At 34.6% G+C, this 21961-nt stretch overlaps 1 protein-coding gene across 1 annotated transcript in view; it reads right to left on the reverse strand.

Annotated features, from left to right (window-relative positions):
* Positions 1 to 21961, reverse strand: part of PPP1R3A (protein phosphatase 1 regulatory subunit 3A) — a 43526-nt gene that overhangs the window by 11244 nt on the left and 10321 nt on the right. The gene's annotated exons all lie outside the window — the stretch shown is intronic.

The raw sequence follows: 21961 nt of genomic DNA on the forward strand, positions 1-21961 counted from the left end.
GTGCACGCTACCACGCCCAGCTAATTTTTTGATTTATTGTAGAGATGAGGTCTCGCCTGCCCAGGCAGGTCTCGAACCCGCGGGCTCAGGCAACCCACTCACCTCAGCCTCCCAAAGGCACGGGATTACCTCATTTTTATCCAAACTATTGCCTACTATTTGTGTAGAGTAAGTATTTAGCATCATTTTCCAACACATGGAAGCATTCAATAACATTCTTATTAGCAGTAGTGAAATATAGTAAACAACACACTGATAATTAATTCTACATTATAAAAATCAGTTCCCATGTTTCTTTGACTTGGAATTTTCTCTAATTTTTTAATGTTTTCCATAGTCTCTTAAATATTCAATTTGCAAACTACTTTGAAGAGTAAAATTTGTAGCTCATGATAGAAAATTATTATAAGACCATCCTTCAAAGAAAAATCAGTAAATCTTCAGTGAAAGTAACCTTTTATTTAAAAGTGCCCTCTTTAAATACAGTGTGCACTGGCATGCTAATTCACACCTTCTTTTATTACTCAATTGATTTCCTGTGTCAAGGTTTAGACATCATGTTAATATTACTGCAGTTTCTGGGTATGTTGCACTTCTGCTTTTGGGGTTATGGTTAATTTTAACACTGTCAAAATATAGTTGTTTTTAGTATAAGTAATATTGTGTTTTTTCCTGAGGTCCTGTAACACCATTTTACTAAAATCCCATACGTATCTTAAATTATGAGTGAAACCTCTCAGAGACCTGTGCCACAAAATCTAAGTCTTATGTGATGGAATTACCCAACAAGTTAGGATGACAGGGAGGATTAGGTTGTAAGCAGTAACGTGTAACTTTGCTCCAAGAAGAATTAAAATATTGTTATAAAGAGGGATCATTTCCAAGGTGAGTCAGGACTGTTGTATTTGTGTTTCCTTAACACTGCCTGAAAGTATTCAGAATTGTCTAAAGAGGACCCAAAATGGAATTCTTGAGTATTATTTCTCATTCTATGATAAACAACTAAAAATAAATATGAAACTACTCAAGAAATTCAGACTAGTCCTCTTTGTTCATAGCTTGTGATCTCATTTGATTTCTTTCAGCCTCCTCCTGCCCAAGAGAAAAAGAAAAAGAAATGATCTTCTAAATCAGAAATAATATGAACGTGCTTTGAGATATTTTGAAGTCACTCAAGAACAGCATATCATCACTGTCACTAAATGGATACATACAGAAATACTGAACACGTTTCCTTAGGGTAAATGATTACATAGTGTATTACTTACGCTTTCTTTTTATAACGATATGTTGCTGCTTCCCTAAAAATTGACTTTCTTGCATTCTGACATTTCATAGCCATAGGAGAAAGGGGGGAAGAAAAGACTTGTACTTAACAAGAGGTAAAGTTCATAATACATTAGCAACTACTATAGCTTAATATTTTCTCCTTTGGTGTTATAATACAAGTAGTATTCTAATTATCAGTGATAAACCGAAAACAGAAGAGAAATATTTGATCAAAAGAGAGATAATTAGAGAGGTAAATGTCTAAATGTTAACAGAAGTGTCTAAAGAAAAAAATTAAAGCTTTATACAGAAGAAACTAAGAATGAGAAGATGCCTTAGGTTATTGATGATAATGCCAGAAAGGAAAACAAAATAAATACAGTTGGGCATTATTAACAGACATTGAAAGAAGCAAGAAATAATCTTTTTTATATATACATATTTTTTATTTTAAAATTGTGGGATACATTTAAAGGTTAGGTATACAAATATGCATTGTGTAGGTACCCTTGTTGATGAGGTGTGCCCCTGTCCCCAGACAGATAATGACTACCGTTAATCCTACCTCCCTCTCCCTCCCTGCCCCCCCCCCATAGTTTCCCGCCATTGTCAATCCTTTTCTTATAGTATTACAATAGTTGTTCAAGGTCCACTTATGAGTGAGAACACGTGATACTCAGATCTTTGTTTCTGTGAGAGATCACTCAGTATTATAAACTGTTTATCGCAGCATTGTTCACAATAGCAAGATCATGGAACCAACCATGCTGTCCCTCAAAAGAGGACTAGATTAAAAAAATGTGGTACATATACATGATGGAATATTATGCAGCCATAATAAAGAAATAATCTTAAGGAATAAAAAAATCAGAATTTTAAAAATGACTTTAAACTGTTCTTATATGCTGAATCAGGGGACTAATAACTGGCATGGTAAGACACATGGTTTTGTTTTGTTTTGTTTTGTTTTTAATTGACTGGCATACTGTTTTTTGTAGGCATCATATTCCTTATCCTTAAAGTGAAAATCTGTATTAGATTAAGAATCACAAATACAATACACTCATGCTGACCCTCCTCTCTAGCAAGCACTGATAATAAATAAAGGGACTTCCTTGCTATGACCAGATTGAGCCCATGACCCTTCTTTTATATAGTCAAGTAGAGACTACCCATAAACCCCTTTATTGTTCAAAATGGAACTAATTTGCTCTTCTCATCTTTGATATCAAATAACATGTCTTCCAAATTTAGAGATCTATATTTATATAACTAATAGGAGTATTCTTTTTTTGTGACCATTGAATTTTTTATTTTAAAGATGTGAGGTACAATTCAGGCTCAGGTATGCAAATATTTATTATGCAGTTACCCTTGTTGATGAGGTGTGCTCCCCACTCCCCTGGCAGTTTCCCTCAACTGCCAATCCCACCTCCCCTCTTCTGGCAGTTTCCCATTACTGCCAATGCCTTTCTTATAGTATTATGCTAATTGTTCAAGGTTTACTTATGAGTGAGAGCATATGGTACTCTGTTCCTTGTTTCTGTGATGTCTTGTTTGTCCTTCCTCAAGGCTGCGTAATACTCCATTGTATATATGCACCACAGTTTTTTATCCCATCCAATTTCAATGGGCAGCACAATTGGTTTAATAGGAGTATCCTAAAAGTATTATTAGAAATGTTTGATTCAAAGATTTCTTAACTTTTTTTTTTCAAAAGACAAAAATACTGATAGAATCAATAGGAATAATTGCTAACTTAAAATTGTAATACAGTCAAGGATAAATTGTCAATTAAATCTTATGGTCAGCATTATCAATTTTAACTTAATACCACAGAAATATTGTCTGTACAGTTTGTGACCTAGTCTTAAAAATACTATTTCTACTACATATTATGGAATAATGTATTTCTACATCATATTTATGTCTGAGTAAAACTTTTCAAATAGTGGAACATTGCCAATATCTACAATTAATTAAGATAAATGTACTGAATAGTACCTATTATCTAACTAATTTATTACTTTTAAAATGTAATCATAAACCATAGCAAACCATAAGCTCCTTGAGTAAACTGTAGTAAACTGCTCAAGTATTCAAGTAACTAAGAACATATGAATATGTTAGTGACCAGATGGTTTTATTGAGTTATTTTCCTGTTTTACATAAAGCTGAATTACTGTATTCCTAAAACTATTCTCCATTTCAATAGCTACATAAAACATTGCCCATTGCTTTAGAGCTTGATCTCAATAAACACAGAAAATGATGGCACTTTGCCTTCTTGATGCAGAGAATTTCAATAGTGGAGAAGGAAGCAACTGAAAGTCATAACCTTATTGGAGAATTATTTGGTAAGTCTCCTTTCCAAAGTCTTTTCATTTTCTAACTCTTCAGTTTCTACCAAGGATTACAGGTCTGAATCTGTTTTGTCATGTCCAAGTGGTGGGTGATATTTTTGCCTAGCTCATCCTAAAGGAAACAAGGAGAAAAATACTTTCTAGATGTAATTCTGTGATTGCATTGAGCACCATGTGCAATCTTGAGAAGTGTGAGAATCTAGTGCAGAATCAAGTAACATCTTGGAGGTCCAAGTGTGAACCAATGAAATTGTAGTTTGTTTTGGGAAGAGATATAATTACAAGCAGAATTTATAATTCATGAATTGTCTTCTAAGTAAAAAAAAAAAATAGACAGATAAACCTGACCCAAGGAACTCCTCTGCCACCAGCTGCCAATTGTATTCTATCAAGAGACAAATAGAAATGTTTTTCAGTGTTGGATACTGGCAAAACTAAAGAATGTACAACAGAAAGACAACAGGAAAAAAATCCTTACTTTACCTGAGCTCTTAAGGGAAGTAATTGTGGCCCTTGGAGCAAGTAGATGACAAGAAACCAGTGATTGTCCAGCTGAGAGGCTTGCTCCCTCAGCAGTCTGACGTCCTATTCCCCACCATTCCCCTACAAAGTGAGAGCTGAGAGCTTTATACTACCTACATCTTTCAAAAACTATCAGCATGTTGCCATGTGTATTTTCCCCCCTAAGGATACTAAATTTCAGGTGTTATTTTCTTCATAATGATATCAATTTGCTTGTGATTGTATAAAAGTCATTACGACAGAGTCATGACCATTGGGTTTGTTGACAGCAGTTAAAGAAAACTTGTTTAAACATGTCTTTTTTTTTTTTTTTCCTGAGGAATCCACCAAAACCATCAACTGTGCTATTTGGTTTGTTTATTACTGAGCTCTAACATCCAAGTTCTATAACGTTCATGCAACACATTATTTTGAAAACTGAGTATCCAATAGACATATGAAACAAATGTGCAGCCTCACTAATCATCAGAGAAATGCAAATCAAAACCACATTGAGATACCACCTAACTTTAGTAAGAATGGCCATCATTAATAAAACAAAAACAACAGATGCCGCTATCTGAGTAAAACTTTTCAAATAGTGGAACATTGCCAATATGTACAATTAGTTAAGATAAATGTACTGAATAGTACCTATTATCTAACTAATTTATTACTTTTAAAATGTAATCATAAACCATAGCAAACCATAAGCTTGGAGAAAAGGGAATGCTTCTACACTGTTGATGAGAATGCAAAATAGTTCAGCTGCAATGGAAAACAGTGTGGGAATTCCTAAGAGCACTAGAAAGTGACCTTTCATATGATCCAGCAATTCCCCTTCGAGAATATACCATGAGGAACTTAAATCACTCTACCAGAAAGATACCTGCACATGCAAGTTTATTGTAGCACTATTTACAACTGCCAAAAATGGAACCAACCATGCTGCCCATTGAAACTGGACTGGATAAAAAAAGATGTGTTAATATACACGATGGAATATTACATGGCCATAAAGAAGAACAAAATTATGGACTTCACAGCAGCTCGGATAGATTTAGAGTCTATAATACTCAGTGATTTATTATAGAAACAAAGAACTGAGTACCATATGTTCTCACTCATAAGCGGACCCTGAACCTTTATGATAATACTATAAGAAAGGTATTGACAGTAGCCGGAGACTGCTGCTGGAAGGAGTGGGGTAGGGCAAATAACATTCATAAGGATACCTGATCTCAAACCAGGCAAAGTGGAGAACAAAGGTAGGCCCAAACTTTACCTATATGCTTACCACTTGTATACCCATTCTTGAATTGTACTCCACATCTTTAAAAATTAAATAAAATAACAGAAAAAAGGTAATTTAAAATGTAAATAGATATTCCCAGTGTACCTTTGGAAGGGTTCAGAGGAATATTGAATACAAAGGGACATAAGACTTCTAGACCTTGAAATCAAGTCATTGGGAAGTGACACTTCACAGGAGAGGGATTGCTTGCCAAACTGAGGGTGGCAGGTGTGAGGCCAGAGCATCAAACTGCAACCACTCAACAACAGAGACCATCTGTGTTCCCTATTGTTTCTCAGGATGGAGGTGTTCTCATGTGGTTGTGTATTTTGCTATTTTTCATAAGAAAAAAAGGACTTCTTCAACTTTTTTCCCAGTTTCTGTCCCATTCCTGGCTTTTGACAAAGAATTTCAAACATGTGTCAATAGTTCTCCCTTTATTGAAAGAGGAAATCAGGTAAAATGGTGTATAATTCAGTGACAGTACTGAAAAAGCAATGCTTAAATCATTCCCTTTGTGTGTTCGTTTCTTTTCTTTTCCTTTTCTTTTTTGAGACAGGGATTTGTTCTGTTGCCCAGGTTGTAGTGCAGTGGCGTGATAATCACAGCTCACTGTTAACTTGAACTCCTGGGCTCAAATGATCCTCCTGCCTTGACCTCTCAAAGCATCGGGATTATAAGCACGAGTCACTACACCTGGCCAAATAGTTCTTATAGTAGATCATAGATTTTAAGTATATGTTTTTAAAAATCAGATCTTTAAAATATAACAGTTGGGACTAGTAAAATTAAAGCATGCCAAAGCAAGATAGGAATGATAATATACTCAGTGCCTTGCTGTTAGTACTTTTATTTAAATGTTATATTGAAAGTTGTAAGTTGTGTTTTAGATCCTGGGCATACTTCCAGATTGCCATGCAATTAAATATATGTCTAGTATTTCCTCTATATTTAAAAATGTTTTATACTATTAGTTACTGGTTTTTATTTTTTATAAGTGTTTAGTAGCCTCTAAAATATGAAGTCTATTTTAGTCTATTCATATCTATTTTAATCCAACTCCATTTGACAAATACATTTCTAACCAATTCTTTTACTTATGCTAATCAAACAATAAATTAATATATCAGGGGAAATAGAAATACAGTAAATTGGGTTAGATGGCTTGCCTTAAAATCCAAATAAGACCCTGTTATCAAACTGGATTGGTATTTAACTGCATTTGAAAAGTTTTCTAGGCAGATTTGGTAGGTCTTAAAGCATTATTTCTAAATTTAATGCTTTTGTGAACTTACGTCACACACTTAAATCCTCTTAATGCACCTTTTTATCAATTCTTCACAATAGTGCTACAAAAGAAAGGAAGAAGAAGGTATATTTAAAAAGCAAATGAAAAAGAACTCAATGAAAGCCTATTAAGCTACCTGTTGATGAGCATGTAAGAGAGTCATTAATATGCGGATCATTGACATGATAGGCCATAATGACTCCTCCAGGGACATATCAGTCTATTGTGTCACAGCCTAGTTAGGGATTCATTAACATGCAGACTCGTGACTCTTAATATGCAAATTATTAATGCAAAGCACTGAGGCATACCTCACAAATGTCCACATTTTGTTATACATTTTCTTTACCAACCCCTCACCCACACCTTTTGTTAACCATTTTCTTTCTTCTATCTTCTGTCACAGATCTCTTATCAAAAGATTCTACACTCATGCAGAAACTATCACTTCATATTCAAAGACCTCTTCCACTTCAGCCCATGTTTCTTTGATTAGGTACACATACACAAATTAGTTGGACCATTTTGACTAAATCGGTAAAAATTCAGTACAATATCTCCTTTTATATGTTTTTCTAATGTGAAATTAGTTTTGACTAATGACAGACCAAAGTGAAGAAAGCATTTGTTTTGTTGGTTTTTTTTTTTTTTTTTTTTTTTTTTTTAGGAAACTCTGAAACATGAATAGTATAATCAGCAGTTGAATAATTTGGACTAGAAGTGGATGAGGAAAGGGTAATGCATTTAAGCTAAGTTAAGAAGAAGAATTCATATCAATGGATGTAAATCACTCAATACTTGGCATATGGCAAGCAATCAATATGTATAGCTATTATTATTATGTTGGCATTTTGCATTTATGCAAAAAATGATGAAGCTTATACCCACATTCCCTTCTGAGTAATGTGAAAAATGTGAAAAATGCTTTGGAGATCATGTTTTTCTGTCTTTGAACTAACAGTCTATGAAAAAGAGAATAAAACTTATACTCTCACAATATAACTGTTACAGAATCCATGGAAAGGTATTCAAGTATTTTTTTAAAGCTTATCCATACACCATGTTATAGAAAATGTGATACAACTTTTCATCTGGTACATTATATGTTGCCTATATTCATTTTCTTGCCACTGTATTATCCCAGACTAACCTAAAATATAATATAATCTTTCATTACTATTTCTCTACTAAATTTCAGGAAAAACACACTATTAGTTTTTTACTTGTAAACTCCATATATCCTAAACACTGCAGTGGGTCTATATAAAGCTATATCTACCCATCATAAAATATTCATGCTTCCGAATAAAAATCACTAATTTGATTTTAAGTTACATTTAAGGTCCTTACTGCCTTGAAGAGATCCTACAGTAATTTTATTTGATTAAAACTCTTCAAATAGGAAGCAATATTATTTTTGACATAAATTATATTTATTAACATAATTATCATATGTAGCTAATTACACTTCATATTCTGTCTAATGCTAATTTCAACATTAAATTCAGAAGACATTCAGCAGTTACTAGCTCTATGTAGGTTCTAATCTGGAATAGATGTAAGCAGATTCAGAGATGATGCAATTGAATGAGAGGATTCAAAGAAAGAAGTTTAAGTGATTTAGGAAGCTTACAGCAGAGACACCATTTAATTTCTCTGGAGCCTACCACTGGAGGGGATGGAGGAGACCAGAAGGAGCTCATAAGTGTCAACAAGGTTCCTCAGGTTGAAGACTTTGGGTCCCTAATTAAATAGAGCAAAGTTAATTACCAGGAAATTCCAAGAAGAGGAAGTGAGGAGGGTTCACTAAGAAGACCATGCTTGGAAGTAAGTTTATTTTTAAAATGTGGTACATATACACGATGGAATACTACGCAGCCATAAAAAAGAACAAAATCATGAATTTCGCAGCAACCTGGATGGAACTAGAGTCTATAATACTGAGTGACCTCTCACAGAAACAAAGATCCGAGTATCACATGTTCTCACTCATATAATGGACCTTGAATATCCAATGTAATACTATAAGAGAATGACTGACGGTACTGGGAAACTATGGGGGGGGAGGGAGATGGGATTAACGGTAGCAAATATCTGCCTGGGGATGGGAAAACACCTCTTATCAACAGGGTGCCTGAATGAAACGTAATTGTACACCTAACCCTTAACTGTACCCCACAAAACTATAATAAAAAATATTGATAAAAAAAAAAAAGAACAATAAGGTGCTCAGGGAAGGGTATGTCAGGAACCAGAAACAAAGGGAAAGGCAAGGAGCAGTTGACTGAGGAAGCTGGGCCATATACTGAGGTTGCAAATGTAGTCATCGAAAGAACCAAACTCTACTAAGAGTTAGTTATGTTGACAAAGATGGAGATCTCTGCCATGTTTTTAACAAGGCAGCACAGGATTTTATAACCAATGCTTTGAAGGACACTGCTGTTAACTGTGTTTAAAAGGACTCAGCTCTTCTATTCAACATGATGCTAATTCAGAATAATTTTGGATAAAATTCAATGTGTATTCATTCAACAAATGTGTAATATGTGCTAGGCATTTGACTGGAAGTTAAGCCACTAGAGAAGGCTAGGATTGAACAAATTTTGCCTTCATGAAGTCTGCGATCTAATGAAGGATAAAAACAAATCAGAGCTTTAAAATCACAATTGTATGTTTCTTGACTGAGGTAACATGGAGTCCCATAGAAGAAAATAATAAAACTAACTCAAACTCAGGGAAGGGAAGAGGCCAGGGAAGGCTTCGTAGAGAAGGAAGCATTTTGTTTGAGAACTGGAGGCTTAGTATGATTACTCAGGAAGATGAGGGAGCAGAAGAGCATTCCAGACAGATAGAATACCATGGGGCATGACAGTGAAAACAATATGAATATCCAATAAAAAGTACTAAAAGATGAGTACAGGTTGATCTTAGTGACAAAGATAATCACAAAGATTCTTTCTTTGACCAAACTCTAGTCAGGCTCCTCTGGATCTCAACTAGGCCTCAATCTTGGCCCACAAAAACCATAGTCTCTCAACACAAATGATGTTGTTCATCCCTCTTCTCACATTATAAGACTTAAGAAAATACCAGCATCATTTCAAATAGTCAAAGCCATACTCCTAGGATGATTCTCTCCCTCCTTAAACTGCCTACTTGAGAACGCTCAGGAGAATTTACTGACCACCATTTCTTAGAGCATTTCCTATAAATGGCTTACAATAGATTTTTCCCGTCCCTTTGAGATGTATATGTCGTTTACAGTTCATTAGTGTTGTTCTCCATGATCTGAAAGCCATTCCATTAAAATTTAGTCATCAGGAAGGATAAGGTCTCCATTTCCCAGTCTATGTGGAAAGATAGAGTCCTAACTCCAATAATTGCCAGCTAACAGATACAGCCTACTCAGCATTTATGCAGACCAACACTTTGTCATTTTTTTCACTTTCCTGATTGCTAAGCTCCCACTTGTACCCTTCCTTGTTGCTTCATTTTCACTTTAAAATGCTACTTCCCCTTTTTACAAATACACGTTGAGTTCAGATCACATCAGACCTTTTCTTTATTGCAATAGTGTATGAACTATTAAAATCTGCCCTTGTTATTTTAACTAATGTCCTCAAAAAGAAAAATTAATACTTTCTAAAAGTTTACTTTATTCTTAATGAAAATTACCCTTGTTTACATATGTTGTGTAATGTGCCCTTTTCTCCAACTAATTTTTAATAGTTTGTAACACTTATCCTTTGTATCTCAATGCACCACAGTCTTAATATTGTTATTAAAAAATCTATCATGCCACATTTTCAAAGTGTTTCTTAGTTTGAATCTACTATTCTGTTGTTGTTGTTGCCTAAATAGCACTATTCTTTTGGTAGATACTGTGACTAATTAAAAGATTTTAAGTATTTTTTAAACTGTAACCCCAAACACCATTAATGTCATTTTTCCTTTTTTTGTCTTACTTAAAAATGCATTTTTATTTAAGTTATTTAGTTGATTTTTTTTTAATTTTAGAGCTGTGGAGGTACAAGTGAGGATTTACCACATAAGAAAGTTGCATGCAGGCGAAGTTTCAGCTTCTGGCTGGCTCGTTCTCTCCCGATATTGGACAAGGTACCCAGTGTGTTGGCATATGTCCCCCTCTTTCTTCCCTCCCTGGCTCCCCAGCAGTGCCCAGTACCTGCTAATCACAATTTTGTGCTCGTGTGACCAGTGATCAGAGCCCACTTATGAATGAGAACATGCGATATTCAATTCTTTGTTTCTCTGATAGTTCATTTAGTATGATGTTCTCCAGCTGCATCCATGTTGCTAGGAAGGCCATGATTTTGTTCCATTGTGTATCCTGTCCACTTTTGATGAGCATCTGGACTGGTTTTATGTTTTTGCTGTTGTGAAAAATGTGGCAATTAGCATGCATGTACAGGCGTCTTTTTGGCAGAGTGATTTATATTTCTCTGGGTATATTCCCAGAAGAAGGATTGCTGGATTGTATGGAAGCTCAATTTTTAGTTATTTGAGAAATTGCTACATTGCTTTCTGCAAAGGTTGACCTAGCTTACATTCCCACCAACAGTGTAGAAGTGTTCCCTTTGCTCTGCATCCATGCCAGAACCTAATGTTTTATGACTTATTAATGATAGCCACCTGTATTGGTGTTAGGTGGTATCTCATTGTAGTTTTGATTTGCATTTAGCTGATGATTAGTGAGGCTTAGCATTTTTTCATGTGTCCGTTGGATGCTTGTATGTCTTCCATTGGGAAGTGTCTGTTCATGTCCTTTGTCCACTTTTCAATGGTGTTTGTTTTTGTTCATTCTAGTTCATTTGAGTTCCTTGTAGATCCTGGATGTTAGGCCTTTCTCAGACATATAGCTTGCAAATACTTTTTCCCCATTCTGTGGGTTGTCTCTTTATTCTCTTGATGGTTCTTTTTGCTGTGCAAAAACTTTTCAGTTTGATAGCATCTTTCCTGTCAATCTTAGCTTTGGTTGCATTTATTTTTGAGGGCTTGGTCATGAATTCATTACCTACATCAACAGCCAGGAGAGTGTTCCTTAAGTTTTCTTTTAAGATTCGTATAGTTTGGGGTCTTACATTTAAGTCCTTGATCCAGTTTGGGTTAATTTCTGTATATGGTGAGTTTCATTCTTCTGCATGTAGCTAGCCAGTTTTCACAGCACCATCTGCTAAATATGGATTCCTTTCCCCAATGTTTGTTATTAATGGCTTTGTTGAAGCTGAGTTGGTTGAGGGTATTTATATCCTTTTCCTATATAAATTATTCTGTAACTCCTGTCCTCAAGTGATCAGTTATTCTCAACCTTTTTGCACACTGGAATAATTTGGAGAACTTTTGAAAATACCTATTACTGGTACCACCCCAGACCAATTAAACTAGAGTCTTTATAGTTGGCTCTGGGCATAGGTGGCCTAATTTTTCCTTTTCTATGTGCAGCCAAGTTTGAGGAGCACTGGTTTACACTACTATTCTACATTAGCTTTTATTCTATGAAGGTATGGTTATGTGAAATTAAGCCATCTAGTAAAAATATGCTGCTAGTAAGGTTATCTGGGGGGTGAGGAAGAGAGGGGCATCCATAATCAAACAGGCTAGCATTCATGTGAATTGTATATGGATTGTATTTCTGCAACTGTTATATCTATAAAACAATTATTCATCATGAGGATTACCTCGCTATACTTTAATGAATTTAAACTTACTTTCTTAACTTAAAGGAAACCTAGATGTTGTTTTGGGTAACAGACATTCATCACTTTTATGTAAACTACTGTTTATTGTGAAACAGATCATGTTTATGAAGATTTAGACTGGGGCTTGCAAAATGTTTTCCAGTTGTTGTACTATGTGGCAAATTGCCCAAACAATTATCGTAAATGCAAGCACTGTAAAGTGTATTGCCAAGGACACTGGGAGGTTAGATCCCATAAAAGAAACAATTAGAGTCTTGAGGTGAAAATAATAGAGATGAGGTGGCAGTTATTGAAAAAGGCAGAGCTGTAGTATAATGGTTTAAATGCAAGTTCATGGATAATGCTGATAGTTTAATGTGTTTGGAGTTTATTATGCGTAAGAGAATATTTCATATAAAAATATCATAATCACATATATCTGGGTCTGTTCTTTTTTCCTGATATGGTACATAAGTGAAGTCACTTGCAAGATTACATTTGCCATCTTTCCAAACTATCAGTCATCAATGGTTTGCTTCCTTTATGGAAAATATTTGCTTCTCACAAGTACCAATTTACATAAATTTATCCAATATATACAGCACTAGTAATCTATTTGTTCAAGGTAATCAAGACATTTTGAAAACAAAACCAATGATGGCTACAATGACTTAGTGACTTTTAAAAATAACTCAAGCCAGGCTTGGTGGTTCAGCCTGTAATCCCAGCGCTTTGGGAGGTCGAGGTGAGTGGATTGCCTGAGCCTGCATGTTCGAGACCCACCTGGGCAACTTGGTGAGACCTCATCTCTCCAATAAATCAAAACTAGCCAGGAGTGGTAGTGTGTGCCTGTAGTTACAGCTACTTGGAAGGCTGAGGCGGAAGGATCACCTGAGCCCAGCAGGTCGAGGGTGCAGTGGCCGGGAGCGGCTACTGCACTCCAATCTGGGTGACAGAATGAGACTCCAACTCAAAAAAAAAAAAAAAAATCTCAAATGTGAAATTTCTCCTTTGGTTTGACTACATGTAACAGACTTTCACCTTTACCGAAAAAGAATTAGCAACTGTGAATCCCTTAGTGGAAAAATACAACCTAACGGATAAAACATGGGCATCTGAACAGCCAGAAGGTAACCAGAGAAAAGTAGAAAGGGACCCCAAGAGTTGGATGTCAAAGACAAACTGCCAATTGCATGTGTTCACCTGTGCCCTTCCTGCACTCCTAGAAGCCCTGAGGAGGGTGACTCATTCCTATGGGAAATAATCCCAGAAGGCGATAGGAGACCAAAGGAGCATTATAACCCAGTGAAAACAGAAGGGGTAGATCCATCACTTGAACATTCTGTTTCCCAAAATGGACACCATCCTCCTTCTAAAACAGACACTCCAGCTCTACAAACTGGTCCACAACAGTGTATACAACATACTGATGAGTGAGCAAAGCAGTGTGCATTGCATAATTTCATTTTTGTTTAAAAAATGGTGTGAGAGAGTGTTTGCATATGTGTACATATATATATATACATACATACATACATACATACACTAACCTAGAGGAAAAAACCTGGAAGTTTCTATTCCAAGGTAATTTCTCCTCAAAGAAATTAAATTGAATGGGTTAACGTAGGAAGGAATGTTGCAAAGAAAATTATAAAATAAAGAGTGTGTTTTGCTTTTTCTCTTTTTTAATATACTTGAAAATTAGTTTGTTTGTTTTTTTTTAAAGCTAATTTTTCCTGCAAAAGACCATTGTGACAGAACTATCTTTCCAACTAGGCAAAATGAGCGAGGGTTAGCTGTGAGTGGTCTGGGATCATGTGGGAGGGCATAGTGGAAAGATCATATGCAGTGGTGTCAAAAATATTCTTTTAAAGCCCCTTCAAAACCTGCATGCTTATTCTATGACCTTATACAAGTATATAAATCTCTTTAATCCTCTTTCTGCAGTTGTCACAATGAAGATAATAACACCAGCCTTGACCAACACCACAGGATAGTTGAAAAGAACAAATAAAATCATAAATACAAAGACACGTTTTTGAAACCAAAAACATCACCAAGACAGAAATTTTTAAATCCATGGTAACTGAAGTAGTTTTATCATTGCAATTTGGGACATAATTTTAGAAACAAACCCATTGTATAACGGGGCTCCTAATTTTAAGCATCTTTGTTGTTTCCTTATCTTTTACCTGACCTCTTCCAGAGGTCTTCCCTTGTTTCTTTTCCCTTCTTTATGTATATTATGCTCTTGGTGATAACTTCCAGTCTTATGCTTTTATATATCATTTACAGGCTGATGATTTCTAAATTTGTACTAGTCCCAAACTCCCCAAATTGAGGACTTATATATTTAACTGTCCATTCCATCTCTGCGCTGGGACAAAGACTTACAATGGACCAGAATGCTCTCTGTGACTGGCTCCTTGCACACTCCCCTTATCATCTCCTACTATGCTCACATTTACTCACTGGACTTCAGACACACTGGCTCCCTGGCTACTCCTCAAACCAGTCCTTTTCACTCCCTCCTTGGAGTATTTGCACTGTATGGTTCCTTCAGCATGGAACTCTCTTTACCCATATGTCTTCATCACTGATTCTCTTCAGGATTGATCATCTCTCACCTTCACAACAAAGTGCATTCTTCACTTAAGAAAGCAAAGGAAGAATATTTCTTATTCCACCTATGTTTCACTACCTTTTATTTTCTCAATTGCATTTATCTTCTTCTAATATAAATTACTTATTCTGTATGTTTATTATTTATTATTAGTTTTCCCTTCATTAGAATGTAAGTTACATGAGGACAAGAATTATCTTATTTTGGGGGGGGGATGTATCCCCAGTGCTTAGAACACTACTTGGCATATGTATTCAATAATGTGTTCGGTAAATATTTTTTGAATGAATGAAGACTTCTTTTTCATTTCTTCCAGTCACTGATTTGCTTTTACTTCCTATGAATGCACAAGCTGACGGGCCAATATTTTGATAATTTTTTTCTTTGATATTAACCAAGACCCATACCCTCTCCACCTTGAGGTCATTGCTGTTGCTGAAGAAATCACAGTAGAGTAATTTCCATCCAAGAGAATAAAAATTGAGATGCTTAGGCTAAGTTTACTTAAATGTAAACTTTAGATTTTGAAGAAAGAATTTGGAGCAAACTAATTACAATAAGAAATTTCTCCTATGCATGAGCAAGTAATGAGATGAAATAGGTATAGAAATATCTAAATATCTTTCCCATATTACATATTTGCTTATTTATGTTAAAAGGAGCTATAGTAGAAATCGATGTACTAATGTTGATAATGAGAAAAGGATGAAACCTATGTTTTAAACATTCTAACATATATACAGAAATGCTGCCAAGCACTAAGGATTTAGTCTAGGTCCTGCGGCTTCCCGCACAGAAAGCCAATCACTGAGTCAAGTATTGCCAGGGAAGAAAGCTTTATTATTTAGAGAGTGGTGTCAGCTGGAGAGATGGGTGCCAGACCTCATATCTGTCCATTCCTCCCTCCACCACCAACTAAAGAAAAGGTGTAGCCAGATAGGAAAACAGGAGGTGCAAGGAAAAGGAGTTGATCAACAGGTAGCAGGTGGTCGAATGAGGGGTTTCGCTTTCCACCATACCCTCATATAGGAAAACAAGAATTAGGAAGGGTTAGGGAGGAGCTGGTCAACAGTGGCAGGTGCATTTCATCGTATAAATGTTAAGTTTCTGAAGCTCAATTCTATGGTCGTCTAGCTTGTTAGAAAATTGGGCCAGTTTCAGAAACAGTATGTAGAAAGTGGTTATAACACAGAAACAATTATTTAAACTGTGACATGCCCAAAATCAATCCTAAGAATGATAATGTCCGTAAATGCTATAAGCAGTTTTTCAAAACAATGGAGGGTCATTCATGTAACATTACTCATGGAAAACATCTTAGGAGAAAAACATTGGGGAAATCATACTCAGTATTTACAATCACATTGACTTTTCCTTCTTATACATTGTGAACCAAATCATACATTTTTCTCCACTTTAATGTATACTGCATACCCTTTATGGATTAATTTGACTAAAGTAATCTTTAGTCCATGAGCATAGAGACTAAAGTACAAAATCTTCAGTCTAGCAAGATGGTAAGATTATTTTTAACACTGCTTATCAAGATTGACTTCCATAATTTCTTTCATTTCAGTCAGTCTGATTGACTAACAAAATCATTAACTTATTCTTTCTGCTACAGTCTCCTCAAATATATTTTTATTCTATGTAGATGTTTCACTCTTTCTCCATCTACACAAACTTTACCATTTCAAGGCCAAATTCAATTCCTTTGTGGTGCTGTTCCTAATCAGGGTAATCTGCAGCATAATCATTTCTTTAGTTCCTGTTGCTCGGTATCTCCTATAAACTCTTTTGGTATGTCTTATTCTATTTGATACACGCTATGCCAGTAGCTAATATCTCATGTATACAAATACTATCACTTAACCAAATCAATGAAGACAGAAGTTATCTAAAAGAATTATATGTAACATAGGGCTCCATATAATTGTTCTGTATAATTGGCTTACTGAGGCTCTCTGTTTCAGGGCTATAGGGAGTTGGAGACCTTACCTTGCAAACCCAGCTTCTCCTTTTGTATATTTTCTGGACTTGATCAAATCAATCTCCTTTGCCTAAATTCCTTCTTATGTGAAATGGGACTGGCCCAGCTTACCACAATGTCTAAATGTGAGCTAATAGGAGATAATGTCACATCATTTAAGAAGTAATAACCAATTAAAACATATATGCTTAAGTTCATATAAATAGAAATTTCTAAATTGATAAAGAACAAGTTAACTTAGTAAAATACCATAAAACTAAAGGTGTCAATAGGTTACCATTCATCACACACAAGATGAGAGTCAAACCTGTCTTTGTAAACAGGTTCTAAAAAATGTTCCAGACCCTCAGATACAAAATTAAAAGAATGAAACAAAGTTGACTCAAAATTTTCATTAGTGGCCCAAGAATTCTCCAGGAATTGAAGAAATACAGACAGGGAAAAAAATTGTCCCTTATAATCACGCCAGCATAATCTTAAAAAGGATTTCAAAAACTTAATTTTCTCAGAGGTCATAATTTGTCACAGACAAATATTCTATTATACTAAAAAGATTATCCCTCCACATTTTTCATTCAACAACTAATCCTTTCTCAAAAAAATTTTAATTAAATTTCACAACATTTTAATTGAGACCACAATCCACATTTGTATACTGAAAGTTAACAAGAGAACAACAAAATATACAAGATGAAACTTTGTTTTTAGCTTTCATTGAAATGCTTATTTCATTACTTTCATTGAAACACTTATTCTGAGAAAGTGAAAAAGAATTTATAAATGCCACATATTACCTACCTCAATTATAAAGTAAATAATTTAGACTTTATACTAATTTCCTAAAATACATGCTTGCTTCTAATTCTTGTTGTCATAAAATTATAACTTTAAAATCTTAAGAGTATTGTAATATGCCTAATGATAAAAGTATTATTCCATTTGTGTCTAATATTTTCCTAAAACATTTTAAATGTTGTATATTCAGTAAAATCAGCAAACAGTTACAAACTAGAAAGTTACTATTGCTTAAAGTTTTCAAAAGTAAAAGTTACTGCCTACAAGAATCAATGTAAATGGACCCTTCTTTATATAGTTTAAAATATTTATATACATGAATATGGAAATTCTTCATATTCTTGTAACTTTTCTATAAATCTAAAATTATATCAAAATCAAATAAAGAAACGTTTAAATAGTGCTCAATAGAATGTAGCAGATACATCATGCTACTTTTATGTAGGTTTTAAGTTTAAAAATTTAGATGCATTGCATTACTCTTGTTTCTGGAATTTTTTTTGCTGCATGTAGGGAAAGAATATACAATCTCAAGATGGAGATGACAGTGGTATACAACTATCAGAGTATTCCAAGATGCAAGGACATGAAGATCAGTACTAGCATGAGCCCTGGCCCTGGTTCTGGCCCTGACAAAAAGGAAAAATGAATGACTCAGTTCTGGTCAGCAGACATAGAATGTCCACTTTTGGTCTTCTATTATTCAGCCCGATGGATTTTTATAGTTCTGTTCCCCCTGATCTGAATCATGGCAGGAAGGAGGCCAACCAATGAATATTTCTTGTATTTGAGATGTTAGAATTACTTGACCTCACTGAAAAGGAAAATTGTGGTAACTCAATAAATCAACTATCTAGCTGTCATAGGAAAGAAAAAGGGACTGAAAAATTGGAGTACTCTATAACAGACTACATTAATTTATTTCTCAGCTGGATTTTTCATTGATAACTTTGTAAATGAAAGAAACCATTGAAATTTAGACTGCTACAAGATGTCGCAATGGCTAATGTGTTCAATTCTATATTTAATTTTGAGTCAGTTTAGATAATAAATATGTAGTTAATGCAGGGACAAAATTCCCTTTTATCTTTTGTTTCATAATATGTAAGTATAGTTTATATTTATTCTATTCTGTTATTAATTTTTAAAATAATTTTTATTTTTGATCAAATAAATAATCATCATTTCCACGGCCACATAATATTGATGTAGAACTAATAGGAGTTGGCAAAAGATAAATCAGTTATGATGTTGAATTTTCTAATTTGCGTGACAGGAACAATGACTATGACTTTAAACCAAATATAGAATTAAATAAGATAAAAAGTTTAAAAACTAGGCCGGGCATGGTGACTGATGCCTGTAATCCCAAAACTTTGGGAGACCAAAGCAAGAGGATTGCTTGAGATCAGCCTGGGAAACATAGCAAGACCTTGTCTCTACCAAAAAAAAATGTGTAAATTAGTCAAGAATGATAGTGCATGCCTGAAATCCCAGCTCTACCAGAGGCTAAGGTGGAAGGATTGCTTGAGCCAAGGAGGTCAAGGCTGTGGTCAGCCTTGATTGTGCCACTGCACTCCAGCCTGGGCAACAGAATAAGACCTCAACTCAAAAAAAAAAAAAGAAAAAGAAAAAAAAAAGGAAGGGGGAGCGAGGGTTAGGGGGGAATGTATCTTAGATTTGGCACATATGGTAATTAATTTGTCAGCTGAATATCCACATGGAAATGTCCTGGAGGCATCTGATTTTTAAAGATCATGAAGATAATAAAAGCACTAATTATCAAAACTATAATAAACATAATTTATTCTTTAATTATTCAGAAGGTACTTGGGGATTTTACCAAGCCTCAGTTTTCATTAACTGATATTTTTTCAAAGATTTTTATGTGCAAAACTCTGTGTTACAGCATTCCTGACCTCAAAAAACTTACAGTCCAGTTGAGAAGAAAGGCACCCAAACAAAAGTTTTTTTTAAGTGCAAAAAAAAAAAAACTATTTGACTGTGTAACAGATGAATGAGGTAGGCATTAAACGCTCAGATTAGAGAAGGGAAGGGTCTGTATAAATTAGAGACATTAGGAAACCCTCAAGTAAGAGGGAAACTTGAACTGGTTCCTGGTAGAAACTGGGAGTGGTATAGCCAGAGACAAGAAAAAATGTTTTCAAGGCAGGAAAGTGACTTGAATAGAAACAGTGAAGACAGGTAGAAGAGCTAGAGTCTTCACAATAGAGAATTTTAAAAATATACCTTTGGCTCTGTCCATGTTTACATGCAAATTGGAATCTCTTATACTTTATTTATTTACTTGCTTATTTATTTTAAAGCTGTGGGGTACAATTCAGGGTTAGGTATACAAATGGTCATTGTACAGATAAAGTTGGGGCCTCACTTTGGTCCCCATTTCATCTGATTTGATATCAGGTACCCTTACTGATGAAATGTGCCCACGCCCCAGCAGTTTCCACTACTGTCAATCCCTTTCTTATAACGTTATGGTAATTTTTCAGGATCTGCTTGTGAGTGAGAATATGTGGTACTCAGTTCTTTGTTTCTGTGATAGATTTTTAACAGAGGATGGTTAAACCCTATAATGTATTGATATATCATTACTACACTTGAATAGTTTCAGAAGTAAGACAAGCCCTAATATAGTCACTCTATTGTATTCATAAACTCTGAGGAACTTTTTAAATATTTACATTTCAGCATATTTAGGGACCACTACATTATTGAGATTTAATAGTCTTAACTCCTTACATATGGTTAGTTAGTGAGGCAGCAGTCGCAGTGAGGGTAAAGGTGGTTTTGAAATGAGAATTGGCTCTAATTTCAGTTTTGTCAAAGGTCACCTTGAAAAGTCTGAGGTTCAGATTCTGAGTTTCTGTTTCTTCATCTATAACTACCTTGCAGTTTTAAAATAACACATTTCTGGAATTTAACCAAGTTAATTCAAATATTTGTTTCCATCACCCTGCCCATGTTATGGTCTGCAAGATGTAATCCCACGATTGCTTTTAAAAAATGCTATAAGTGTAATAAATGATCTTCTTTGAAAATACCCTAAGAATTGACTGAAGTACTTTACAATAAAATAAATGTTGTTCTTTTTTACAAAGAAATAAAACTACATATTGGAATTTTACAAATTACAAATGACAAAATATAATGTAGAGCTCTGAAAAAATAAATAGTCCCTGGATGGGGATTGTCTAGAAATGCCACCATTGTATACTTTCTACTGATGTAGAGGGCAGTGTGGCCGAGGTCTTATTCCTTTCTTCCAGACACAAAAATACTTGGTAAACAGTAAATCTTGTGCTAAGTGTTAATTGCTTTGCCTAAAAATAAATTGTATCAGATATAATAATGGCAAACAGCAACACTTTCATTTAGAAAAAGTTATTTCACTTTGTACCCTAGTAGCTATTCCATGAGAAAATATTGCCGGAAATATTGGTAATTTAAAGGAAGCATGACAAAGCAACAACAAGTCAAAAACAAGTCTAATAATATGGATAAATAGACAGGATTAGGGTCTTGTTGAACTCAATGGTTTTTGTGAGATGTGCAAACAAAAGTCGTGAACGTTCATATGATTGTCACTGTCTAAAAATTTAACTTAGTTTACCAAAGTTAGTTTTGAATGAGATATTACTAATATAGAAAATATAAGATGCTAGCTAAAATATAATAAAGACTGTCTTTATTATATGTAGTACACATGCACACACAAACATGGAAGCAAAAAGTTTTAAAAGCTTGCATATATGTGTGTGTAGGTATATTTTTCCCACAGGAAAAAAATCAGTGCATCAAGGATGAATTGTGCTATATGTAGTTGGGCAATATGACATTACTCCCTATGTTTAATGTTGTTTCAGCTTCTTCATCTATAACTACCTTGAAGTGTTAAAGGAAAACATTTCTGGAATTTAACCAAGTTAATCCAAATATTAATATTTAATATATGTCTAATATATAACATGAATAATTATATATTAATAGCATTACCAGACTATAACAATGATATATTCTAATATAAATATGTAATATTAACCAAATGATAATATTAATATATAATATTAAGCCAGTTAATCCAAATAAATTACCAGCTGGAATGGCTATACCAGGCCTCTGCA

This window comes from Carlito syrichta, unplaced genomic scaffold (assembly GCF_000164805.1).
Source record: "Carlito syrichta isolate Samal-C Ts95f unplaced genomic scaffold, Tarsius_syrichta-2.0.1 Scaffold288795, whole genome shotgun sequence".
NCBI classification, from domain to species: domain Eukaryota; kingdom Metazoa; phylum Chordata; class Mammalia; order Primates; family Tarsiidae; genus Carlito; species Carlito syrichta.